Here is a 6,278-nt window from a genome sequence, read left to right on the forward strand (position 1 = left end):
CACTAGCAGTCGATATGACAGGCATCTTATCCGCATGGCTGTAACGGATCGTGCAGCCACGTCTCGATCCCTGAGTCAACAGATGGGGACGTTTGCAAAACAACAACCATCTGCACGAACAGTTCGACGACGTTTGCAGCAGCATGGACTATCAGCTTGGAGACCGTGGCTGCGGTTACCCTTGACGCTGCATCACAGACGGGAGCATCTTATCCGCGTGGCTGTAACGGATCGTGCAGCCACGTCTCGATCCCTGAGTCAACAGATTGGGACGTTTGCAAAACGACAACCATCTGCACGAACAGTTCGACGACGTTTGCAGCTGCATGGACTATGAGCTTGGAGACCGTGGCTGCGGTTACCCTTGACGCTGCATGACAGACGGGAGCATCTTATCCGCGTGGCTGTAACGGATCGTGCAGCCACGTCTCGATCCCTGAGTCAACAGATGGGGACGTTTGCAAAACAACAACCATCTGCACGAACAGTTCGACGACGTTTGCAGCAGCATGGACTATCAGCTTGGAGACCGTGGCTGCGGTTACCCTTGACGCTGCATCACAGACGGGAGCGCCTGCGATGGTGTACTCAACGGCGAACCTGGGTGCACGAATGGCAAAACGCCATTTTTTCGGATGAATCCAGGTTGTGTTTACAGCATCAGGATGGTCGACATCGCGACATCGCGACATCGCGATGAACGCACATTGGAAGCGTGTATTCGTTGTAAGTAGGCTGTTTAGATTTTTATGTTGGTAACGTCACGTAGCGCTGTGTATGGAAATCACTGGCTGTGCTGTGTGCAGTCTGTGGCTGGTTGGCATTGTTGAAATATTCACTATTGTAGTGTTGGGCAGTTGGATGTGACCAGCGCGTAGCATTGTGCAGTTGGAGGTGAGTCGCCAGCAGTCGTGGATGTGGGGAGAGAGATGGAAGAATTTTGAGAGCGGATGATCTGGACGTGTTTCCATCAGAGACATTAAATTTGTAAGGCTGGATGTCATGAATTGATATATATAATGACTTTTGAGCATTATTAAGATAGATAAATTGTTTGTTCTCTATCAAAATCTTTCATTTGCTAAGTATGCCTATCACTAGTTAGTGCCTTCAGTAGTTAGAATCTTTTATTTAGCTGGCATTGTTGGCGCTCGCTGTATTGCAGTAGTTCGAGTAACAAAGATTTTTGTTAGGTAAGTGATTCATGAAAGGTATAGGTTATTGTTAGTCAGGGCCATTCTTTTGTAGGGATTATTGAAAGTCAGATTGCGTTGTGCTAAAAATATTGTGTGTCAGTTTATTGATGATCAGAATAAGTAAAGAGAGAAATGTCTGAGCACGTTCAGTTTTGATCAGCTGTTTGAAAATCAATTAACATAAATTTTCTAAGGGGAGGTTTCATCGTCATGGCCATACTGGCGTATCACCCGGCGTGATGACATGGGGTGCCATTGGTTACACGTCTCGGTCACCTCTTGTTCGTATTGACGGCACTTTGAACAGCGGACGTTACATTTCAGATCTGTTACGACCCGTAGCTCTACCCTTCATTCGATCCCAGCGAAACCCTACATTTCAGCAGGATAATGCGCGACCGCATGTTGCAGGTCCTGTACGGGCCTTTCTGGATACAGAAAATGTTCGACTGCTGCCCTGGCCAGCACATTCTCCAGATGTCTCACCAATTGAAAACGTGTAGTCAATGGTGGCCGAGCAACTGGCTCGTCACAATACGCCTGTCACTACTCTTGATGAACTGTGGTATCGTGCAGAAGCTGCGTGGGTAGCTGTACCTGTACACGCCATCCAAGCTCTGTTTGACTCAATGCCCAGGCGTATCAACGCCGTTATTGCGGCCAGAGGTGGTTTTTCTGGGTATTTGTCCAATGAATACCCGCTTATCACCTGCATTTCTTCTTGGTGTAGCAATTTTAATGGCCAGTAGTGTACATTGCCAAGGAGTCGAATTCATTCATTAAAATATGATTTCCTATTTACAATATGAAATAGTATATAAAACATTATTTAGTGCTTGTCATATTCAGATGAGCTGAGGTACGGTATCAAATCAGTGTGTTACTTTATGAATGTTAGTTTTGATATGTTTATTTGACAGGCTATGAGAAAAATAGTAATTACGTACTTCCAGTGCTCAGCATGCATATAGAAAGTATTAATATGCTAGCTCGATATTTTGGGGTGATGTTGTCCACATATACAGGGTGAGCCAGAATTCCACTGTCAAACTGTCACAAGTTGTTTAAGGATACGTCGTGAATATTTTGGTATAAGGATCATGGTCTCCAGCAACTTGCTACAGTGTAATAACGTAATTATGATTTATTCATTTTCTTTTGCAGTTGCCTTGTTTCTGTGAAAATGCCTTCACAACAGTTAAGAACCGTCTAATATGCAATAACCACTGTGTGCAACACACGACTCAGAGTACAGCGACCGAGTTCAGACATTACTGTAACGTGGCTGCTTTGCTGTAGGAACAGCTCACCACGGCGTCGTTATGTTACTCCTACGTTGCATTAAGTGAAAACGTACTCGAAAGGCATATCGGTCAACTCTTCGTTCGTAAACCTATCCGTAGCACTGCCTCGTATCATTTTGAACGCACTGCTAACGCTGCCGGAAAACAAGACAGAACCGAGAAGTCCTGAACGCAAATTTGAGGGCAACGAGTTAAAGAGGGCGTGCGTTACTGGAGTCAATAGCAGGTCCCGTGAGCGAATACAAAAAAAGTCACACAGTGCATACTTTAGATACCTGCATTGTTGTGCACTCTTTTCAGTGTAATGCGGATAGAAAGCTAGTTGGGCAGGAAACCAAACGAAATGCAATAACTTTGTAATGAGCAGCCGGAGACCGTGAGTCCCTTATACAAAAATACTTGAAAGATATCCCTGAAAAACCTCGGTTTATGAATATCGACATTACTTTCATATCGATATGTTCAGTATCGACCGCTGCAGTCTCTACCGACAACTGGGTAGAAGACCCTGAAAACAAATTTTTTGTCCAGTAATTGTAGACATCACAGCAAAGCGATGTGTGAATGCTCACAAAACAGTTCAGCAGATACGTACTATAAGTGGCGACTAAACCTATCATTATAGAAGTTCCTTTCTGTGATTAACGACTTCGTGAGTACGCGGAGGAACTTGCCCACCTTCTTGCAGCGGTGTACCGTAGGTCTCTAGAAGAGCGTAGCGTTCCAAAGGATTGGAAAAGGGCACATGTCATCCCCGTTTTCAAGAAGGGACGTCGAACAGATGTGCAGAACTATAGACCTATATCTCTAACGTCGATCAGTTGTAGAATTTTGGAACACGTATTATGTTCGAGTATAATGACTTTTCTGGAGACTAGAAATCTACTCTGTAGGAATCAGCATGGGTTTCGAAAAAGACGGTCGTGTGAAACCCAGCTCGTGCTATTCGTCCACGAGACTCAGAGGGCTATAGACACGGGTTCACAGGTAGATGCCGTGTTTCTTGACGTCCGCAAGGCGTTCGATACAGTTCCCCAGTCGTTTAATGAACAAGGTAAGAGCAAATGGACTATCAGACCAATTGTGTGATTGGATTGAGGAGTTCCTAGATATCAGAACGCAGCATGTCATTCTCAATGGAGAGAAGTCTTCCGAAATAAGAGTGATTTCAGGTGTGCCGCAGGGGAGTGTCATAGGACCGTTGCTATTCACAATATACATAAATGACCTGGTGGATGACATCGGAAGTTCACTGAGGCTTTTTGCAGATGATGCTGTGGTGTATCGAGAGGTTGTAACAATGGAAAATTGTACTGAAATGCAGGAGGATCTGCAGCGAATTGACGCATGGTGCAGGGAATGGCAATTGAATCTCAATGTAGACATGTGTAATGTGCTGCGAATACATAGAAAGATAGATCCCTTATCATTTAGCTACAAAATATCAGCAACTGGAAGCAGTTAAAACCATAAATTATCTGGGAGTACGCATTAGGAGTGATATAAAATGGAATGATCATATAAAGTTGATCGTCGGTAAAGCAGATGCCAGACTGAGATTCATTGGAAGAATCCTAAGGAAATGCAATCCGAAAACAAAGGAAGTAGGTTACAGTACGCTTGTTCGCCCACTGCTTGAATACTGCTCAGCAATGTGAGATCCGTACAAGATAGGGTTGATAGAAGAGATAGAGAAGATCCAACGGAGAGCAGCGCGCTTCGTTACAGGATCATTTAGTAATCGCGAAAGCGTTACGGAGATGATAGATAAACTCCAGTGGAAGACTCTGCAGGAGAGACGCTCAGTAGCTCGGTACGGGCTTTTGTTAAAGTTTCAAGAACATACCTTCACCGAAGAGTCAAGCAGTATATTGCTCCCTCCTACGTATATCTCGCGAAGAGACCATGAGGATAAAATGAGAGAGATTAGAGCCCACACACAAGCATACCGACAATCCTTCTTTCCACGAACAATACGAGACTGGAATAGAAGGGAGAACCGATAGAGGTACTCAGGGTACCCTCCGCCACACACCGTCAGGTGGCTTGCGGAGTATGGATGTAGATGTCATATTATTTGGCTAGACGCCCTGCGATTACTCTGTACATGGGCCAATAAACAACAGTATTACTACAATACACGACTCTTCACAGTGTTCCAGCACTAAATGCCCTATTCTGCAGAATTCTATCTGATAAACTGTGCCTCATATCCAGTGTTCTGTGAGTCGTCGGGCATTGTCTTCTTGAGGTGGAGCTAGATAATCGAACACACGCTCGCTTAAAATGACTGTGGAAAATCACCTAAAACATATTTACAGGCTGTCCCCTGTACCAGAGCAACTGTCTTCAGCCAAGCTCACGAATTAGACCCGGTTCTGGTGCAGCCATGTCTGGTAACGTAGGACTTTACGTATCACACTACACAAAAAAAGTCTTTCATCAGCAGCAATAAAATACTTACTAGATGCCGAAACACGACAGGACTTTTGCTGTCTGTCGTCTGAATTCACAAAAGCGGTTCTCAACTACTGCAAGTGGAAAAATCTTAGATTATCAATTCTCACACTTTCGTTGTTTCGTTTTACGGGGTTGTACATGCACCAGGGAAGAGACCCCAATTAACTGACTTTACATTGGAATTAGTGCTGTCGTACGAGTGCTGATATAAAAGACATTTTATGGACAGCTAGACTTCGATCTAGTAACCAGTGTTCCTTTCAAGAATTGGGAATGGGGCTCTCATTACCAAAAAGCTATACAGCTTCGTCGAATATTAAAATTCAAAGAAAAACTTAAATTCCAAACATACGAGATGATGGAGTATGCTATGACATTCATCGAGATGAGCAGAGCTGCTTTCATACGTCTCCCCGCAGTTTTAGGTTTAGTTTGACACATAAATGAAGCAAGAGTATAGAATAAAAATCGCTACTCGTTTCTCATTTCTTGCTATAAATTCCTTCACACTTCGAGTGGAAAACCAGCAGATCATCAATGGCTATCATTTTCAACTTTACCATTTACAGAAACGAGGAGGAATTTTTACTACCGTGTTGGTTTGCACATTCTTTGTTCGCCGTCAGAAACTTAAATCTGTTCTATGCACCTTCCTGTTGGTCGTGTGACAAGTATCTTCTTCGTACGTCCTATAGCGCCTTATCCCACACGTTCTCAAAAAAAATGGTTCAAATGGCTCTGAGCGCTATGGGACTCAACTGCTGTGGTCATAAGTCCCCTAGAACTTAGAACTACTTAAACCTAACTAACCTAAGGACATCACACACATCCATGCCCGAGGCAGGATTCGAACCTGCGACCGTAGCAGTCGTGCGGTTCCAGACTGTAGCGCCTTTAACCGCTCGGCCACTCCGGCCGGCCACACGTTCTCCTTATACCGTGAAATCTCTACACGGTTGGAATTTATTGCGTAGCGGCTGAGTCCAAAATAGTTGATGGTCATCATACAATAGCATTTTTCTGCGTTTTATCTGTAATTGTGTCATCATCTATGTAAAAAGAAGCACTTGATACTACTGAATATATTCAATTCCCAGAGTCATTTCCAATTCGATGCCGCCTTTTGAGGTAAATTGTCATTAGCGTTTCAAAGTGCACGTGAATTAATGATTCAGCTCAGTAATATTGGAAACAGAAAATTACTTGTGTCTTTTCACATTAAACAGACATCTTGCTAGTAGACTAATACAAACAATAATTACATCTTTCAAGTTACGAATATCAGTACTTAGCTAAAACATATAGTTCGTAGTTCTTA

Source organism: Schistocerca nitens, chromosome 1 (genome assembly GCF_023898315.1).
Source record: "Schistocerca nitens isolate TAMUIC-IGC-003100 chromosome 1, iqSchNite1.1, whole genome shotgun sequence".
NCBI lineage: Eukaryota > Metazoa > Arthropoda > Insecta > Orthoptera > Acrididae > Schistocerca > Schistocerca nitens.